The 22,000-nt window shown below is 40.4% G+C and overlaps 1 long non-coding RNA gene across 1 annotated transcript in view; it reads left to right on the top strand.

Annotated features, from left to right (window-relative positions):
• Positions 1 to 314: 314 nt before the first annotated feature.
• Positions 315 to 22,000, top strand: part of LOC134498366 (uncharacterized) — a 265,013-nt gene continuing 243,327 nt past the window's right edge. The window contains exon 1 of the long non-coding RNA XR_010068028.1: positions 315 to 628. This is a non-coding gene — a long non-coding RNA (uncharacterized LOC134498366). The remainder of the gene's footprint in view (positions 629 to 22,000) is intronic.

Here is a 22,000-nt window from a genome sequence, read left to right as displayed (position 1 = left end):
ATCTCATGCCCAGCGTCAGTGAGCTTTGTGTAGTTTGCCTATCAAAAGAGATATGTTTACACCTTCCATGCATGTGTTAAAGCTATCAGGTTACAAAGCAGAGTGGCTGATGCAGTTCAATCCTTCCTACTAATATGCACAAAAAATGCATCTATGGTAATTACATGGATTGCCTGGAACAATGCATTCCAACATCCTGTAACATAAATAAGGAAGGTGGGGCCAGCTGACATTAAACGATATGTTTGCCAGCAATCTTGATCTCCACTACATATACTCTTTCTGTTACACAGTCTCAGTCTGGCAGTGCTGAACCTGTTGCTGCATTAGCCGAGTTGTATTTTGCTAGATAGGGAAGGAGGCTTGTCTGCTGTCTGGTAGGAGGGCTTTGTCTCTCTCTCTCTCTCTCTCTGTGTCTTTCTCTCTGTCTCTCACACTCTCGCTTGCTCTTTCTCTCTCTCTCTCTCCCGTCTCTGTGGTTTGTAAGGTAGGTTGCAGTGTGTGTATATACACAACATCAAGAGCAGGAAAATGGACTCATTAGGGAGACAGGCAGTCATTACCATTCACACTGCACTTCCAGGGAGACAGCGACTATGAGGAGACAGACTGAGGACTGGGGAGCAAGGTAGGCCAGCCAACTTTTATAAAAAATGAAAAGAAAGAAAAAGAGAGCAAAATTCCCTTCCTCCCCCCACAACACCCCTTTCCTCTTGATACTCCTCTGTTATCTCATCTCTTGTTGCTTTTTTATTTATATTTTAGTGATGTAAGTTTGCGAGACCTGTTAGTGGGTTTATGTTTTGGAACATATATAGGCCTGCTTCTCCATAAATGCATGCCCCCTTTCCACTTATTCAAGGATATGCTTTTATAATTCACTTTAATTACTTTATTTTAAATCAGTGAAGGAAACAAATATGTTTTTCCAACACTAGTTCCAAGTAAATCAATATCTTTCACTCCTTTAAAACAACCCTCTCCGTATGTTAGTGGGTTTCTGCTTTTTTCCCCCCTTTCTGTTTATGCAGTTCCATCTGTCTGTCCATATATCATGTACTCCTTGTTTACTGTTACATGTTTTTGGATTATTTTTTTTTTGTTAGTATTTGTAAACCAGTTTTAACTGTAATGCCGGTGACCAGATATTACAGTGACTGCTCTTTGTTTGGTGTATGTAAGTTTAAAGTCCATAGTTACTAGGTATAAAAACAGATTTCACCCTGGTATGTAGGTTTTACTATCCTGAAAGGTTTTTTGTTGAAAAAATAAAATAAAATTCATATTTAGGGAATGGATGCATTGTTGTATATGTATCTTTCCCACTTGATATCTTTAAAAATACATTGCTCCTAGTTCGTCAGATAGAAAAAGGGGTCTTTAATTTTGCTTATTTATTATATTAAAGAGAATATAAGAAAACAAACTTTTAAAAAGGGAGCTAGTGTCCTTGATTTCTTCCTTTCCAACCCCCTCCTTTATATACAGAACTCTCCTCAGCTGATTCTCTTCCTTCTAGTCTTCATTCTGTGTTCTGCCCTGTGTTACTGAAGGGAGGTGATACCTTTTACAGTGTACCCAGTATATATTATATAATTTTGAAAATTCATCTGATAACTTGTATATTCGTCAGGCACTGAAGATAGTTGTAAGTTTATTTTTATTCTTCAAAAAAAGAAGGTGAAGTATGTGTGTACTTTATTGAAATTTTTTTGAGCAGCTTTTCAAATGAGCTTTTCCCCCCCTCCTGTTTTTAAGTCTGTATAAACTGGACTATTTAATGGGCTTTTAAGCCTGAATTTGTGTCAGGGCTGCCACAGGGTAAAACTGCTACTCTCCTGGTTGTATAAAAACATACCTAGAGAAACTACAAGGAGTTGTGTAAAAGATTCTGGAGAAACCTTGAGTAATTACTAGACTTTGGAAAATAAATGCTAATCAAAGGGAGTTAAGTTTTTAATGCTTAGTATTTTTATTTTGTATGTGTTTATATTTAAACAGTGATAAAAGCCCCTTATTTTTCAACAATCCATTAAAAAACCAAGTTTATTAAATAACAAGAGACTGTTCTTATTTTAAACTGTATTGGGCCTTTCTTGATATCAGAGGCCTCGAAGCTAACTCAGCTAGCTTTATAATGGAGTTTATTTGCATCATTCATGTCCTTTTTTCAAATAAGTTTTTGAGGCTATCTGTGTTGTGTACTTAGAAATACAAGGGTTCCTTAAACAAAAATAAATTGATAAGGTGCCCACCTTTACTGAGACTGCTGCTTCTTGCTGGATGACCAATAATCCAGAGGCTTGGAAAACAGAGCTCCCCCTTGCTTTGATCTAAGCGTACTTTGAAGGAGTTTTTACTGACTTACACCATTTAGAGTAAATGTTTTAGGTCTGGGGTTATTGGTACAATTCTGCAGTATCTGCCATCCCCCAAATATATTATTTGTTACGGCAATAGAGCATGCCCATGTAGCCTTACTCTTCATATACTTTATGAGCACCTCAACGGTTGCCTATAAATATAATTCAGTTGAAATATATATGAACTAGGGTATATGTACATGTGCAATTCTACTACTGGGAATGTTAAATCTTGAAATGTTGATTAGATATTGATAAGTTATTAAGAGGGCTGTAGTGCAATCATTTAGTGCCATTGAAGGTGGACCACTTGGTAAGTTTTAGCAGTGATTGGGAGCCACTTATCCCAATAGCACAATGTCATTTAACCGATATTGGTATAGCTACTGTTTGGGAATAGGTTTTTCACTTGGAGGGATTCTTGTGTAATCTTTATTTAAATCTGTTTTTTTTTTAATGGCATAGTAGTAAATGCCAAATGAATTACCCCTTGCACCACCTTAAAATGTAAAAATAGATTGTTTAATTTAATGCAAGCCTCAGATGAGGTATATATCTCATTACAGAAAGCAAAGTTGTGTTTGAAATAATTTATTTTACTGGTTACAAAATAAAAAAAAAACCCTGCCTTTATAAAAAGAGAATTTATCAATAAAATACTGAGTTTTTCATCCAAAATAGATTTCTTCAAAAAGTTGTAATCAGAGGAATGGATTGTGAAGACAGCAAAACTTGCAGAAATGGCTAAACTGATTTGTTTAATTAGGGAGGGAACAACAGCTACTTTTATAAAAGACTGGAAATCCTTTATGGGCTTTTTGCTGAAAATGGATAAAAATGTACTGATGATCTCTGGATTTACTGATTAATAAGGGTTGGGAAGGGGAGAAGGGAACCATGTTACATAATTTAGAAGGGTAATGATCTCAGGTGTCATAACTGCTGTAAAGAAGAACAGAATTCGCTTCTTTAAGTATTTTTGTTTTCTTTTTCTTTCTCTTGGCTTTTTATTTTCAACACTTTTTTCTTTTTCTTTTTTCTGTATTTTGTGTTTAACTTTGTAAAAAAGTTTTTTACAATTTTTTTATATATAACTTTTATTAATCAGATGTGCCAAATTTGATAATTTACACAAAGAAACAAAGAAAAATGGTTTTGGTGTAAGCAATATAGCAGTAACTCACAATAGCCAAGCTGGGTGTAATGAATTATGCACCTAGAAACTCTTTGAAGCCCCTTCCCATCTAAGTCTAGAGCATCCTATCGTAACATTGGTTCAGTCACAGCATGCTTTATTTTAACATTGGAACTGACAGTTATCTAACACACCCACATGAGGAAATGCTCTGAAGTAGTTATTTCATGCTTTGCCATGCCCTGTAGCTAAAATAATTGTTACTGTCTATTTTCTAGTAAGGTCAGAATATGGAGATGCCAAATGGTAAGATTTAGTCAACAGGTTTTTTTTTTTTCAGGAATTATTTTGGCTGGATTTGGCCAAAATACAGTTTATTGACTTCAGTGGACTTTGATTTTCTCTAGAACTTTAACCAATCCTATTTATTTTGATGAAGTTGCTTGTTTTGAACTTTTTTTTTTGGAATGGTTTTATAAATCACTGCAAATATTAAAATGTCTTTCACTTTTCTATGCCAGTTCAGTTTTAACTTATGAGTGAATAGCTTTGCAGCAGTAATAGAGATGAGAATCTGTATTCTAGAATTTTAAATCACTGTAAAATAACTTTACCACATCTCCATTCCTTAAAGTATTACAGTTGCAAGAAGAATGGTTCCAAGTAGCATTCTGTCTATAATAAAACATATTTTAAATAACCTGTCTTGATTAATGTTATTCTTATATAATTATATTGAACTTATTGGGTGACATGACAAAGATATTCCAATGGTAAAGAACTTCAGCATATGAATAATTCATGTTTTATTCAAAATTATTTAGTTTTTTTAAAATGAATCTTTTCATTACTTTAAAAATATTTCATTGGAGACTTTCTTTCCCACTAGCAACTCCTCTCACTGTGTAAAGTTGGCAGTACTGCTACTGCAGCTAAATAGAAGCTATAGTAACAAAAGTGAAACTGATTTCAACTAAAATGCTTATCCAGCTCAAGCAGTAACAGATTAAACAATAAATGAGATCAGTTAAAAAGAAATATTTCATCACTAATAAACTAAAGTTTTCTTGGAGAACAGTGTTGCTGTAGTAAATTCCTTATGCCATGTTTTACCAATTTCATATCAGCAAAAGTTTGTTCTTGAGTTTGGGCCAGATCAACTTATTTGCAATGTGCGTGAGTATTTTGTTACTCAAGATTTTAAAGATTCATAATTAACTCAACACTGCTTCAAGCAACAAGATAAATAAATGGAAATGAACTGTGCCAAAGACTGGATTCTTTATTTTTCAGTGTAACTGTGCCTCAGTCTCCTGAAATTATTTTTTTGGTGAGAATTCAAATGAAGAGTTTTGTGGAATCAGTTTTAACGTCTTTTTTAGTTATTCCAATTTGGTTTAGAATAGATACATATAGTAATAAAAAGAACTGATATTTCCAGATTTCATTAGGCACAATTATGAAGAATATCTAACTTGGTGCTTTTGGTATGGGTTACTTCAAAATATAATTATACTGGTCTGTATGCCAATGAAATAGGCTCCTATTAATTATCTTTCATCCAGATTGCATTCAAAAGGATGATGCTAGAATTGGGAGGGGGTCTGTGTTATGAATTCTGTCACTTGGATCTTGAGTTGGCTGTCACATAAATGTTAGCCATTTTTTTTTAAAAGAATTGTTTTCTTGCTTTTACCTCTGTTAATTTCAGTTCCATAAATACTATGTTTTACACTCTTAATATACCAGTTATCATCTAATAATACTTTATTGCAATGTGTATGTGTGAAAATGTGATGAAATGCTTTTTTACCTTTGCCTCCTGATTCCCTATTCACAATTTAATTCAAGTTTTGGAAAATAATCTGTAATTTTCTTTGAATTGTAAACAGTATAAGACTGAATCCATACAATAAGGAATTAGTTTCAGATTAACTAGAGTAGTTAATCTGAAACTAAACAAGCCACATAATGATTTAGCATGTTAGGAGCAAGGCCATGATATTAAATCATGATGTGGTTTGTTTGGTTTGATTTAGCATATTGTGGGGACACTACCGTTGCAGTTATTTAGCTGTGATTGATGGGCTTAACGTGTGAAGACAGCATATACTACGTGATTTAACCAGTAAATTTAACTGAGTGACTCAATATCTGGGCCACAATTTTGGAATAGTCAGTATACTCATAGGGTTTATCCTTCTGTAAATTCCCAGCTTCATGTAAAATTTTCCCTCTGATTTTTTTCCCCTCATGAAATGAATTTCTGCTCTTATACTTTAGTGTTAATTAAAATTATAACCATACACCATGGTTTGGAGAATTTGATGCAATTGTAATTGGTTTGTGCTGTTGACATTAAACCTCGATTATAAAATACCATGGAAATTGGAATTTGATAGAATGAGAAGGAATGAACTTCCATGCTTTAGAAATTGGGATCTTATATCTGAATGGAAAAAATATATCAGTAAAATCATATGCTTGGTATAGATACAGGTAGTCCTTGACTTATGACCACAGTTGGGACTGGAACTTTGGTCACTAAGCAATGTGGTTAAGTGAGGCATCACATGACACCACCCAATTTTACAACCTGTTTGACATGGTTGTTAAGTGAATCACCATGCTCATTAAGAGAACCAATTGGTTGTTAAGTGAATCTGGGTTTCCCCAATGACTTTGCTTGTTGGAAGCCAGCTGGGAAGGTCGCAAATGGTGATCACGTGACCCCAGGATGCTGTAACAGCTGTAAATATGTGCTAGTTGCCAAGTGCCCGTGGGGATGCTGTGACGGTACTAAGTGTGAGGACCAGTCATGTCACTTTTTTTAGTGGTGGTGTAACTTTGAACTGTCGCTAAATGAATGGTCATAAGTCAAGGACAACCTGTAAACACTAAGACTAGTCATGATGATATACATTTGTGACAGAAAATTATTTGCACTCTAGTCAATGTGGGCTTATTTGTTTTAGTTCAAATTGAAGTTTTTGCACATATTTACATAGGAGTAAATACTAAGGAATCTAACAAATTTCTTCTGAATGAACACGGCAAAGTTTGAACTGCTTAAGGAGATTATTTTGGTTTGATATGGTTTAAGACTTATTTGTCAAATTTATATGGCTGCCCATCTCACATGAAGTGACTCTTGGTGGCATACAATAAAACCTACTATTAAAACATACTACAAAACCAATTAAAAACAATTAAACCAGTAAACATAGATGAAAACAAGACCACAAGTAGGAGAAGATCACACATGATACAGCCAAAACACAGGCTCTCTATTACCAGGCAATCCCCAGGCTTGTTGAAAAACCACATTTTAAGGGCTTTCTGGAAGGCTAACCTTACCTCAGGATGGATGATGTTCCAGAGGTGGGTGCCACAGCAGAAAAGGCTCTCCTTCTAGGTTCCATCAGATGGAACTCTCTTGCAGACAGGACTTGTAGCATGCCTCTCCTGCCAGACACGATGGGAGAGGTAGATGTAATCAGGAAGAGGCAGTCCCTCAGATAACCTGGCCCCATGCCATGTACGGCTTTAAAGCTCAAAACCAGCATCTTGAATTGGACCCAGAAACAAATTGGCAACCAATGCAGCTCATGAAGCAGAGACGGAACATGTGTCCTTTTAGGGACACACATAGCTGCCTGTGCTGCTGCTTTTTGCACCAGTTCAAGCTTCTGGATACTCTTCAAGGGCAGCCCCATGTAGAACAGATTACAATAGTCCATACAGGAGCTGACTAGGGCATGAGTAACTGTGAGTAGAGCCTGATGATCCAGGAGCAAGCATAATTGGTACACAACATGAAGTTGTGCAAAAGCCCTCCTGGCCCCGACTGTGACCTGCTCCTTGAGCAGGAGCCTGAGTCCAGAAGGACACCCCCCCCATTGCAAGCCAGTCCTATTGGGGCAGTGCCACCCCATCCAGTGCCAGAGCTGGCAAAGTCTCAGATCTGGAAGGCCCTAAAACTCAAAGCTGCCCAGTCTTGCTAGGGTTCAGTTGAAGCTTATTGTTCCCCATCCAGACCCTTACATCCTCCAAGCACTGGGACAGGACATCTACAGCATTGCTTAATTTGCCATGGGCAGTATCATCAGCATACTGATGGTATTTCACCCTATGGCGATGGATGATCTCCATCGGCGGTATCATGATGTTAAATAGGAGCAGAAAGAACACTGAATCCTGAAGCACCCTACATAGTATGGGCTGAGGGTGGGATCTCTCATTCCCAGTCAATGCCAGCTGGTATTTGCCCCTGAGGAAAGAAGAGAACCAGCAGAATACTGTGCTGCCCACTCCCTATCTCTGGAGCCAACCCAGAAGGATACCATGGTTGATGGCATTGAATGCCCCTGAGAAGTTAAGCAGAGCCAGGATGGATGCACTAGCCCTATCCCGCTCAATTTAAACCTCCTAAATAACTAATTCCTCTGCAAATGAAAATTTTCAGGCCTGTTAGTGTCACTGCATCACTGTACATAGAAACTGTAACTCTTGGAGTCAAAATAATCAATGAAAAGTGCAGCCTTCCATTTTCCACAATGTCCCTGATGTACTTAAGGTAGTCCTTGGCCTACATCCATACATTCAGTGACTGTACAAAGTTATGGTGCTGCTGAAAAAATGGACATACAACCGGTCCCTGAAGTTCCATTGCAGCACCCCCATGGTCACGTAATCTCGATCTGGGCACTCGGGTGCCTGGCTTGCAATTACAACATTGCAGGGAGACGTCACATGATCACTCTTTGCAACCTTCCCTGCTGGGTCCCCACAAGCAAAGTCAATGGGAAACTTGGCAGGGAAGGTCGCAAATCACTCCAGTATGTTGTGCCCACAGTCTCTGCCAGCACTCCCCAGCCTTCCTTAACTCTCACATGGCCTGTGCTGGGGCTCCCAAGCCCTCCCTAACCTCCCACGATTTTCACATGGCCTGCACCGGGCCTCCCAGGGCCTCCCCCACCCCCTCATGGCACCCCCATATTCCTTACATGGGATTCCTGCCACTTCCTGCTTAACGATCAATGCATCTTGGGCTTACAATAGCAACTGGGACTGTTGGGATTGCCGTCGCTAAGTTATGCAGTCACACAATGTTTTGTTTTGCGACTGCATTGCTTAGCAATGGAAATCCTGGTCCCAACTGCCGGTGTAACTAGAGGGCTACCTGTACACTTAAAACAATTTTATGGCTAGATGTCTGGGACTGACTACTTTGTATAGCCATAGTATGAAAAACACAAAAAAGTATAAAGAACTTAATAAAAACTTCAAAGGAGGCAGCAAGAAAATAGGTAATATTTATTAAAGTCTTGTGTTTCCAAATGTATAAATGATATACAGTATGATTACCAACAAGGCAAAATGTTGTAGACCCAAACACAGTTGTTAAGATTACCATCTTGATAGGGTGCCAAATGAGATAACGGTGTCAGGAAAAAATAGCAGATCTGTTTATCTTGTTAAATGAGGTACATCCATTTTCACCATAGCACATATGCTATATTACACACAGCATAATCACACGGAAGCAGGTCACTAAAATGCATTTTGTGCAATGCATTCCCACTCAGCTGAGTTCCTATCTTATTTCTTGCTAGTTATTTTCAGTCAAATGTAGCACTCAGGTGATTGCTGCTATCTTTGGTTGAGGTAACAATGAGAACATACTCCATTGCTAGTTCTTAGGTTGAAGAGGAAACATCCTGTATACTTTATAGTGACAAACACCTAAATTCTTTCTTTCAAAATGAAATTTTAATTCCTTTTTAGAAATTTTTACATGTTCAGACTACTGTACCCAACTTTATCTAATTTTTTAAAATATAAATTTATTTTCTATCCTGCCTTTATTATTTTTATAAATAACTCAAGGCAGGGAACATACCTATTACTCCATCGTCCTCCTATTTTCCCCACAACAACAACCCTGTGAGATGGGTTGGACTGAGAGAGTGACTGGCCCAAGGTCACCCAGCCGGCTTTCATGCCTAAGGTGGGTCTAGAACTCTGTCTCCTGGTTTCTAGCCCAGCACCTTAACACTAGACCAAACGGACAAAGATTATCGTATTTTTCCCTAAAATGGTATTAATTGCAAAATAAAGGAGGAAATCTTCCCTGGAATAGGTAAAGGTAAAGGTTTCCCTTGACGTAAAGTCCAGTCGTGTCCGACTCTAGGGGGCGGTGCTCATCTCCGTTTCAAAGCCTTGGAGCCGGCGTTGTCATAGACACTTCCGGGTCATGTGGCCAGCATGACTCACGGAACGCCGTTACCTTCCCGCCGAAGCGGTACCAATTAATCTACTCACATTTGCATGTTTTCGAACTGCTTGGTGTGCAGAAGCTGGGACGAGCAACGGGAGCTCACCCCGCCGCGCGGTTTCGAACCGCCGACCTTCCGATCGACAGCTCAGCGGTTTAACCCGCAGCGCCACCGCGTCTTTCATATATTTTGGGGTTGCCTTTATTTTTTAAAAATCTATTTTTCAAAGCAGCATAAAAATTAAAATTGCAAAATTAACAAAATATTAATTAAAAACAGTTTTTAAAAAGCACATAAAACAAGCTAAATAAGTTATTTTAAGTACAGTCAGCCAAGTAATTAATGAAATCAACAAATAGGTATAGAACCAGAACTTGAGCTTCTGCTTAGTATTTAAAGAAAAAATGCAAGATAGATATCACTCAGAAATTGGTCCTTTGGGTAGCTTCATTCCAGATGGTTTAAAGTTCTATAGCTTAAAATCAGCACGTTGAACTGTGCCTGTGTGAAATTGATTCTTCAAGAACTTAACTAAAATGGCTTGTAAGTTAGGGTGTGAGAGGAGTGTGAGTTTGCTTGGACTGGAAGGATAGTGAATGGATGGGGATGGCTATTGGCGACCCATGGCAGTGATTTATTCCCAAACTGCTGAATACCTATGTGCAGGAAAGCTGGGGAGATTATGTGGTGGTTATGTGTGTGAGGAGATACAGTTGTCTCTCATTGAAGGCTATGATCTGGAGGAGGAAGAAGTTAGGGCAAGTAGTTTAATCAAGATCGTGATGAGTAGAAGAAGATATGGCTAGAAATTGCAGGTTGGCTGCTCATGGGGATGACAGGACCAATGGTTTAAGTCCATCTCACCCTCCAGCTCTCAAGATTCATCCCCAAAGCCAGGTTATTAGATCATTGATGGTCTTGGGCTCTGACAGCTGTTGAATGCCAGGTTGGTTTATAATGAGACTATTATCATCAATGATTTTATTGTGGAAGAGGCAGCTGATCTATCTTCTATAACAAGATCTGGTTGGGCCTGGCAGAAGGAGTTCCTCTTCACAGATTTGTCAACCTGAGTTTTGGGTTTGACACCAACCACTATCTCATGGCAGGGTGGCAATTGTAAATTTATGAGATTGCAACGACTTTTAGAGGCTCTGCTCCCCAGATAACTGGGTATGAGACCCTGTGGCTGATGTTGGTCTCTAGAGAGCTGTTGAGTTTGTTGCTGCCATACTAGCCTCTCTGCTGTGCAGCATCTTATCTACCTGAGCTGTTAGATTCTGTCACTGAGTTGGAAATGAAATCCCCAAGGTTCTGGGCACTTCAATCTGTCCATTGGTGGTATGGAATCTGGAGTTCATGGAAACTATGGACATGGCCCAAGTTGTGGGGGGGCTTACATGCTAGAACTGAGTTTTGTCTTGGGGCGGTTGCAGTGTGATCTGGGAATGGAGGATATTACCATCAGTCCTTTGCCCTGAGTCCTGTCTTGTGTAGTTATCTGGAGTTAGAGCCTGTAACACCTGAAGAAGTAGACAAGATCCTTGAAATGATTAACCTAGCCATCAATTTCATGTCCCTCACTGGCAGAGGGGGTGGGGTGATGTGCAGTTGGCTTTGTTGAGGCTCCTGCCTTGAAGTCAATTAAATGTAAGCCCCCCTCCCCCAAGAACCCTTCGCTGGACCCAATTCTGGATAATTCTTTTCTAGTCTGCAACCTTCCCTTTTGGTGGAAGATTGATGAGAAGGTGGTTGAGTTACAGAGGGCCTTGGAGGATATGGATTATCTGAACTCTTTTCAATGAGGTTTCAGGCTGGTTGTGCTGGTTGCACTTGTTGATACCCTTTGGCAGAGCCAGAATGGGGATGGTGCAACTATCCTGGTTCTCCTTGAGCACGCTGTAGTTTTTGGTACAATTGATTATGTTATTCTGGAGGGCCTATGGGATTAGGAATGGGAAGCGTGGTGTTACGATGGTTCTCCTTCTTTCTCTGTGGTTGTAATGATTGCCTATTCTAGAACACCATCAGACTCATGAGCAGGATCACAAAGATATCTGATTTGTTAAGGAATAGTATGCAGGATCACAAAGAAAGCTGAAAATGAAAAAAGCGCGCCAAATGCAAACTAAAAACCCTCGGTACAAATGAGATCCCTCCCCCTGTAGAATCTTCCCAAGATCACAATCCCAGGTGCTCCTAACGGCTTCTGATGGTCCGCGGGAAAAGTCCTTGAACAAAGCACATAACCCAAACACATTCCATTGAAATGAACATAGATACAGAGCTTGGCACAAGGTTTCACAGCAGCTCCCTCCCAAACAGAAATGCGCATCAACGCCATGGCATGTGAAACGTTACAATGTACAGTGCACATTGAAACAGTGAACATGACATACTGCACCCCAGAAGAAAGAAAACACTAAGCAGCAGGCTTCAAAGGGTAAGCCAAGTGGAAACAGTTTACTAAATGAGGAGCATTAACGTGGCGAGCAGGCACCCATTCAGGATGAGGAAAGTGTTTCCAGCGGATCAGATACTGGAGAGTGCCTCGAAGCTTGTGAGAATCAACGACCTCCTTGACTTCAAAGTGCTGTTGGCCGTCAATCATGATCAGGGCAGGAGGTTGGGGATGTCAGCGGGAAGAGTGGTGGAAAGGCTTGAGCAGGCTGCAATGGAAAACAGGGTGCAAGCATTTCAAATTGTGAGGCAGGTCCAACTTAACAGTAACTGGATTGATCAGACCAACAATAGGGAAAGGACCAATGAACTTGGGAGCAAGTTTTTTAGGGGGTTGTGGGGACTTGATGAATTTGGTAGATAGATATACTTGATCCCCAATTTTGAAATCATGTTGCAAAGAACGACGTTTATCGGCTTGAAACTTGTAAGCAGCCTGGGCATCAGCCAAAGCCTGTTGAATCACTGGCCAGGAATCAGCCAGCTTAACAGCCCAGTCAGAGGCAGAACAGGATTGCGGGGGGGGTTGTGGCAGCTCAGGGATGGGAACAAAATCGTGACCAGAAACCACACGAAAAGGCGTTTGCCCGATACTCTGATGGACAGCATTGCTGTAAGCCACTTCAGCAAAAGGCAGCAAGTCCACCCAATTGTCCTGATGGTAGTTAATGTATGCTCTGAGGAATTGTTCAAGGGCGGAGTTTAAAATCTCAGTAGAACCGTCAGTCTCAGGATGGGATGAGGTGGACAGCGCCTGTTTGGTGCCAATCAATTTTAAAAATGATTTCCCAAACTGGGAAGTAAACTGTGTCCCGCGGTCGCTGACCAAATGGGAGGGCTACCGTGGAGACAGTTGATGTGGATGAGAAATAGGCGGGCCAATTGCAGGGCCGACGGGATGGACGAACATGGAATGAAATGGGCTTGTTTGGAGAAAAAATCTTTTACAACCCAAATGACAGTTTTCTTCTGACTGGGAGGTAGGTCCACAATAAAATCCATAGAAATCTCATCCCAGGGACGGGATGGACTGGCCACTGGCTGTAGAAGCCCCTGTGGTTTCCCTCCTTTTCGCTTTGACATGGCACGAACAGGACAGGAAGCAACATAGTCTTTTACATCACGCCTTTAAGGTTGGCCAGCATAGTTGACAGTGAACCAAATGCAAGGTTTTGACAAAACCAAAGTGTCCAGCAAGTTTATCATCATGGGAATGCTGCAAAACATCAGCCCTTAAAGTTTCAGGCACATAAAGGCGGTGTTCCACCCATGCCAGACCGTTTTCAAAAGAAACATTGTCTCTATTAGCTAGCAACCAAGTGTCAGATTTCAGTGCCTGGAGAAAGTTCTTCTGTAGCTGACAAGGAACTTGCACTTTCCGCTTCCCAGACTGGGCTGGGGGCCGGGTTGCCTGCGCACAGCTCTGGCTCCGAGTGACGGCAACCAAGCCCAGTTGTGGTTCAGTGAGAACAGTCCCAACTATATCTGCCACGTGGTCAAGGTCCTGAGGTAAATATGACAAAGCATCAGCCAGAAAGTTTTTCTTTCCTGGAATAAATTTTAACTGGAAGTTAAAGCGACTGAAAAATGGAGCCCAGCGAATTTGTTTAGGACTGAGACGCCGGAGGGTGCAGAGGGCTTCCAAATTCCTGTGATCAGTCCAAACCTCGAAAGGGCATTTAGCGCCTTCCAGGAGGTGACGCCAGGCTTCCAAAGCGGCTTTTACAGCAAAAGCCTCTTTTTCCCAAACATGCCACCAGCATTCAGTTTCAGAAAATTTTCTGGACAAATAAGCGCAGGGTTTTAAGTGATTTTCAGAATATCTCTGTAACAATATAGCCCCTACTGAGGAGTCAGAAGCATCAACTTGGACCACAAAGGGGTGTTCAGGATTGGGGTGCTGTAAAATAGGCTCAGCAGTGAAGAGGGTTTTTAACTTCTCGAATGCTGCCTGGCATTCAGGCGTCCAATTCAGCACTGCCCCAGGGTTTTTTACTTTGCGCGTCTCCCCCAAACCCTTGTTACGGAGTAAATCAGTAAGGGGCAAAGCAATCTCAGCGAACCCCTGGATAAATTGGCGATAGTAATTACTGAACCCGAGGAAACTTTGCAATTGCCTCCGGGTGCAAGGACGTTCTCAACTTAAAATCGCCTGAATTTTTGCAGGGTCCATTTCAATGCCCTTGTCAGATACCCTATAGCCTAGATAGCCAGGTTGGGTCTAGTAAAACTCACATTTGGAAAGCTTGGCATAAAGCTTGACACCTCTAAGCTTACTTAACACTTGTTTGAGAAGGCGTTCGTGTTCCTCCTCGGTTTCAGTGTAAATGAGTACATCGTCCAAATAAAGGACCCCTTTAAACAAATGATCATGTAATACTTCATTAATAAATTGCATGAAAACTCCGGGCACCCCTGCTAACCCAAAAGGGAGGACATTGTACTGAAACCAACCCAGTGGACAATTAAAAGCAGTTTTCCACTCATCTCCAGCTCGTATGCGGATGCAGAAATAGGCTTCACGAAGATCGAGCTTGGAGAAAATCTTGCCCTTAGACAAATGAGCTAACATCTTCATGAGTGGCAGAGGGTATTTGTTGCAAATTGAGATGGAATTTAACCCCCGATAGTCTGTACAGAGTCGAAGCGTGCCATCTTTCTTTTCCCGGAAGAGCACAGGTGCCCCAACTGGGGAATTTGCAGGTTCAATAAACCCCCTTGACAGATTTTTGTCAATAAAGTCCCGTAATGCTTCAAGCTCCTTCTGAGTCATTGGATAAATTTTTGGCTTGGGCAATTGAGCGTTGGGAACCAACTCTATTGCACAATCAGTTTTCCGATGGGGGTAGCTGATCTGCTTCCATTTCCCCAAAGACATCTGCAAAGTCTTGGTATCGATCGGGCAAGCCTTCTAAATGTGCCAAACTAGGGTGCGGTGTGGCAATTGCAGCCCTTCCAACCCCCGCACTTGAAGCTCTCTCCGCGGTAGGGACTTGGTAAAACCCATCTTTAAAAGTCAGAGTTCTGTGTTCCCAATTTATATGTGGGCTTCGATAGGTCAACCAGGGAATCCCCAGAATGACCAAGGGGTTGCCAACAGGTGCCACTACAAATTTCAAAGTCTCACGGTGGCTGCCCATTTGCATTGCAACAGTTCCAGTGAAATGGGTTGCCCCCCCCGCCGTTGAACCATCCAACTGTGTGAAGATCAAAGGCTGCTGGAGGGGGAAGCTAGGCAGATCCAAAGCAGCAACCAGATCAGGGTGAATCAGACACCTGGAACACCCAGAGTCAACTAAAGCCCAGACCTCTGTAGTCTTTGTGCGGGAGCCCAATTTCACTTTTACTGCTAAAGTGGGACAGTCAGCACTCACCATAGCATCCTCGCGCCCATCCTCCTCCACTTGCCTGCAGGCGCTCTTCATGGCAGGTGACTGGCATTTCCCGCCGGCTCCTTAGAGTCATCTTCAGGCTCTCCCAAGAAGTAGAATACTTCCTCAGCGTCGGCTGCCCCCTTGGCTGCTGTCATCCGCCGCGAGGGGGGCGGCGATTTGGCCGGCAGCTTGCCTGCTCAATCTCCAGCCTTTGCTTTTGGGCAATCAGTTGCTCGATGCCCTTCCTTTCCGCATCGTAGACACTGACCCCTTGCATAGTGCCGATCATCTCTCCTCTTCCCAGGCTCTATAGCCTGGCCGGGCAGCAGTTGCAGCACTTCGGGGTCCCCTCGTGGTGGCTGGTTGTTTTTCAGGTCATTTGATTTTCATGAAGGTATGCTGGGCATGCTCAGCCTTGCCGGCCAGACAGATCCATTCATACAATGTCTCTGGGTCATCTCTACACAACGCCCACTGCAGGACGTCCTGGTTGAGTTCCTCTTTAAACCGTTCTTTTAAGGTTGACTGAGACCAGTCGGGGATTTTCCCAGCTAAAGCCTTAAACTCCAGGGCATAATCAGCTACAGACAGTTGGCCCTGGGTAAGATCCTTCGGCGCCTTTTTAGCTCTTGCCTTGGCTAGAGGATCCTCAAAATGCAGCTTTAATGCCCACATGAAGTCCTCAAAATACTCAAGCTCAGGGGAGTCAGCCTCACTTAATTGAACATACCAGTCAGCTGCTCGTCCCTTCAACTTGGTGGCAATGGCAGTTATTTTAGCCTTTTCGGAAGGGAAGTATGGTCCAAACTGCCTCATGTAACTTTTAGCATTAGTGAGAAAGGAAGATAACTTGGTTGGATCCCCATCAAACTTGACAGAAAAGTCTTTCACCCCCACTCCTGTTGGAGCTGTATCAGCGGCTGCTTGAGTGGTTGGGCCCCAGTTTACAGTAGTTCTCCCTCCTCGGGGTGAGGACACTGGTGGTCGAACTCTGCGGGGTGGAGATTCATCCCGGCACCATCTCCGGCCCCGCTCCACCGGCGGTCCGGGTGGGGGGATGGGGGATAATTGCGTGGAGCTGGAATCTCCTCCTCGCCTTGGCTGCCCCCCCCCCCATGATAGAGACAAGTTTCTTAATATGTACTCCATCGATTCTATTTTGGCCTCCACCACTCTTACCCTTTCAGGGGTTTGAGATTCCTCCCTCCCTTGTGTGTTAGGCTGTCTCCCTGTTGATACCGTGGTAGATTCTACGTTTGGGGTCAGCGGGAACCGATACTTCCAGGATGCCTGGGATGTCCCTGGCTGGGGTTCTCCCATTTCATCCCAGGTGATCAACTCTGCGGGCTATTTGCTGGGTGCCAGTTGCTCTGGTTCTCTACCATCGTCAGATTCCTGCATCTCAGGGCTGGAACTCGAATCCTGCCGGAAACCTGAAGGTTCTGGGGTGAGGCTCAGTTCTCTGCTCTTGACCGTTGACTCGGGCATCAAGCCAGTCGGCTCCCCAAGTCCCCCGGTCGTGAGCTTGGACTCGGCCATTGTTAACTCTTTTTCCTCACAAGAAACTAATCTTGGTAGGAGCTAACGGTACAACTTTGGTGATTCTCAGCTTTATGTAATGATTGCCTATTCTAGAACACCATCAGACTCATGAGCAGGATCACAAGGATATCTGATTTATTAAAGAATAGTATGCAGGATCACAAAGAAAGCTGAGAATGAAAAAAGCGCACCAAATGCAAACTAAAAACCCTTGGTACAAATGAGATCCCTCCCCCTGTAGAATCTTCCCAAACTCATAATCCCAGGTGCTCCTAACGGCTTCTGATGGTCCGCAGGAAAAGTCCTTGAACAAAGCACATAACCCAAACACATTCCATTGAAATGAACATAGATACAGAGCTTGGCACAAGGTTTCACAGCAGCTCCCTCCCAAACAGAAATGCGTGTCAGCGCCATGGCATGTGAAACGTTACAATGTACAGTGCACATTGAAACAGTGAACATGACAGTGGTCAGGTCCAGTTGGTGTTTTCAGGCGGGAGAGATCAAGCCAGAGTCTTATGTCGGGTGCTTCATGTCTTGATGCTCCCACCCCTTCTATCTGCATAAGACCACTGGGTGGTTTTATGCAACCATCTGCATAAGGCCACTGGGTGAGGTCATCTGTCAATTTGCAGTCCACTTCATCAGTATGCTGATTACCGAGCAGAATGTCCCTGGGCTGACCAGGTGATGCTGGCAAAATCCTGTCCCAGTGTCTGGAGGCTGTCTGGGTCTGGAAGGGGAGGAATAGACTCAAGTTGAGCCCTGACAAAACTCTGCCTGCCGATTAGACTATGCTTTTTTTTCTGGGGTTTTTGCTTTTTAGGCTATGCGTATCACTATTTTTTATTCTTTTTATTTTGTAAAGCAGAGTTTTGATGGAGTTGGGCAGTCTATAAATTTCATACATACATGCTGTGCAGTGTAAAAATCTTCTCTATTTGTTTTCTTTGCCATTCATTTCCCAGGCAATTAAGAGCAAGAGTCTTCTCTAGTAAGTTCTGCATTGTAGTATGGTTACTATATGGAATCTTTTTTATTGTATTTGCTATTCCAGAAGAACATTACCAACCATGGCTTCAATCAACATAAAATTTCACAGCAGGAGTAAGGGGCCTGGGATGGTGGAAGATGCCAGTTGCATTGATCTGAAGCCATATCCAGAAATGGCCTTTTATATGAGCTACCTGGCCCTTTGATTTATGCAGCAATCAGAACTTTCCTGTTCTTGTACTTTCAAAGACACAATAACAATTTACTTTTTACCCCTGAAAATTCTTATTTATATTGGACCACTTACAAAAGGACATCCTGCCTTTTTTCAGGCTGTCTTGGCATTTAAACTTTATAGTCAGAATCTACAATCCAAGGTTATTGTAAGATATGATTTAAAATATTTAGGTAGGTTTCTAAAAATATATCTCAGTTTGACCGTGCTATTTCTGCCTTCAGTTGCAGGCTTGATACAGTTTTCTGTATATCCTTCCATGCACTGATGTATAGAAGTGTCTCTAGAATCTATGGTGGAGTTCTCAAAAATAGACATTGGAAAAAGCTACTATTTTGACTCTTCTATTTTGGTGTTTCTGTTGATTAAAAAAGTAAATTGCTCAGAAGCCCCCCCCCCCCCACTGCAGAAAGCTGAAGTTTGGATAACACAAGCCTTTTGATCTAGTAGATGTACCAACATAACTAGTGGGAGCAATAGATGTCTCTTCAAAAGGCTGGTTGGTGCTGATTCATGGACATACTATTTGAAGTCCAAGTAATCTGTTTTGCAACTTCCAGCATTTCATTTGTACTGTATCTATATTGGCATAGTGTGTTATATCTATTTTGTTCAAGTTTTTTTAGTAATGTTTCCTAAATAAGCTGGTTCTTTCTCTGACATACAGACTTCAAACAATTTGTCCTATGAGCCAGTACAGTTCGGCCTAAAATATTTCACTGCTGTGAAGGCAGCTGCTTCTGTCTTGTTCAGAAGTCTGTAGTGTTTTTTTCCACATTATGTTCAGCTGAATCATTACTATTATGTAAGAAAAAGTCTAGTTTTTCCTTACCAATGTAGGGATTTATTAAGTTTTTCTTTAGCTTGTTCCCAGTAAAATGTTTTGTTTTCTTGCCAAAGGGTTTAATTTTGTTTAATCTGATTTTTTTTCTTGATATAAAAATGGTGGGAGGATATCCTTTTGTTCATCAGATAGTTTAATCAATTATTTATATAGTAGTGAGGCTTGATTTATTTCATTGGAATTTACTAGAAATGCGCATGCTTACGATCGGCACATATGCTGCAGATAGGGTGATTACAAGTTTTTTCTTTTAAAGACTCTGTGGTAGCTTCCTGTAAATGCAACATGCAGTTGGGATCATAAAAATATAGAGGAGAAAGATAGGACTTTTTAATGCTATAGTAGTAGTCTTAGTGAATAAGGAATAATTCTTGAAATGTCTAAGATTGCTTCTTCTAAGTATTCGAGATTGATGATTCCTATTTAGGAGTCAGTATTTCTGAATCTAGATTGCAGGAATTAGAAACACTAAAACACAACTGATGATTTCTAAAATTAGAATGGGATGAAATCTAAGAGTTTGTTGTTATTTTTTTCCAGTGGAAATGAAACAACCTTCCATTAATTTAGTGGAAATGCATATTGAATTAAATACATTTATTTGCTAAAAACCTTGAAGAAAGCTTTTACTTCTGGTATAGTTTTATAGATGAGCCTATTAAACATGATTTGCTTTCTATCTGTTCTTGTTAAGTGTAAACGAGATCTCATGAGTCTGTTTTAAAAAGCTATAAAAATAAATAAAAATACAATTAATTAACTGGCCATACAGTCTTTGTATGGTATTTTTTCACTAACACATTATTCTAACATGGTTAAGCAGAATTATAGGCAATCTGCAAAATTAAACTATGTCTGGATAAGATACCAGTACCCATATTCTCCTGTAATTTTTGTAGTTTTACATTCTTAGTGTGATTGTCAACATCAAGCTAAGAAATCTTACACAAAGGGAATGCAAATGTTCTAGCACAGTTGGGTCAGATGTTTCTGGGATAAGAATTAATTACTGTTGTCACTATTCAAGACATTTTTACACTGCTGATTTTATAGTCATAGACTGTATAAGCTGTTGTTCCCCTAAAATGTTAAATCATACTAAAGGTGGTGATATCCCATCCATCTACTAACCAGACCTGATCCTGCTTAACCTTTTCAAGATCAGCCAAGTACTGTATGGTGAAGTGTCTGGAATTAGATCCCATAGAAACCATCTTATTTCTGAATACAAATGATACACTTGGAATGGACAGTAGGAATTGTATACTATGAATCTGAGTCAGAATGAATTTCAAATCATTAGTGAAAAGCCTACATTGTAGAAAGCACACTGATTCTTTCTCAGCAAAGCTTGTTCTTCTAGGTTTTTTAAAAAATAGTTTATGACTACCCCCCCTTACATATAAAAATATTATTTAATAATACAATCATTTACATAGAAGTTAAGCTTGATGGGTCTGCAATTTCTTCAGGCATTTTACTTTCTCTTAGATTATATAATTTTAAAAATAGCGTATGGAAGTTTTTTCTAATTCTTTTGCAAGTGGGCAGATACATGTGACAAAACTTGGTGAAATAATATAGCACATCATTTCACATTTAAGATTTTTGAGATACCATTTGAGACAGCCATATTACATATATAAATCTTAATATAGATAGCTATATTAAGATTTATATATAAATAAATATTTAATTGTTAGATAATTTCAGATTTATTTATTTTTTTTGCTTTGATTTTTCTAACTATAAGACAAACTCCGGGATTTTTGGGGGAAAGGCTTGGTTTTTTGATAAACCAGAAGAACTATGTAGATAATAGCTTTAGTCAGGGCTAGATCCATTTTGTTTCATTGAGTAAAACTTCAATTTAATGGACCAATTGGGGGTCCCAATGCCTAAGTTTCCATTAAATTGCAAATTATGTCATTTGTGGCAATGTATGCCATTTGCATAATATTCTGTATATGATGCACATTATTTGCATCATGATGTCATTTGATTCTTCTACCATTGTGTGATTACACAGTCTTAAGTGTATCGATACACATGATCAGTTCAAAGACTGAAACATAAAGGGCTGTATAGACTTACAAGTACCTTTATTGATGGGAAGACTATTTCTGCTGAGAATACTTTGCAGAAGATATTGTCACAAATTCCAGCCTGGTTTGAAAATGAGAGAAATACATTATTTTTTCTTAACCTCATAGGATTTTGCAGATCAGGAACATCAACTATGTTTGAAGAATGGTATATATCTATTGGTTATGTAGAAAACTCAGTATTCTGAGGATCAGCAAAATGTTCAATTTTTCTTCCCCAACATGGTTATATAGCTGACTTGGGATGGTTTATAGATTTCCAGTAGTAAATCTTCCAAAATAGGAATTGTTTGCAGTATTTTGGATGTGGTCCATCCATTAATATATACATAATTTAAAAACAAAGAAAAATTTTATATAAACATCATATGTCACATTATGCAGGCTCTCTTGAAAGTCTTAAAAATATGGGAAGAGGATTTGAGATTTAAATGATTGTTCAAGATTCAGGATTTAAATTATTGAATTTTTCTATGGTACAAAATTCTTGTTAAATCTGTTTCAACTAATTATCAAGAATTAACCCTAAAAGTAATTTATAGAAGTGCCATGCCCCTTAAAATATATATTAGTCAAAAACTTTCTAGATTATTCATTTATTTACAGTACTTGTATCCTGCCCTCATTCTAAAGGACTCTGGACATACAATATCATACAAGGGGAAAAT

This window comes from Candoia aspera, chromosome 5 (genome assembly GCF_035149785.1).
Source record: "Candoia aspera isolate rCanAsp1 chromosome 5, rCanAsp1.hap2, whole genome shotgun sequence".
NCBI classification, from domain to species: Eukaryota; Metazoa; Chordata; class Lepidosauria; order Squamata; family Boidae; genus Candoia; species Candoia aspera.
Note: the sequence above shows the minus strand (reverse complement) of the source record. Positions and strands in the feature narration are given on the sequence as shown.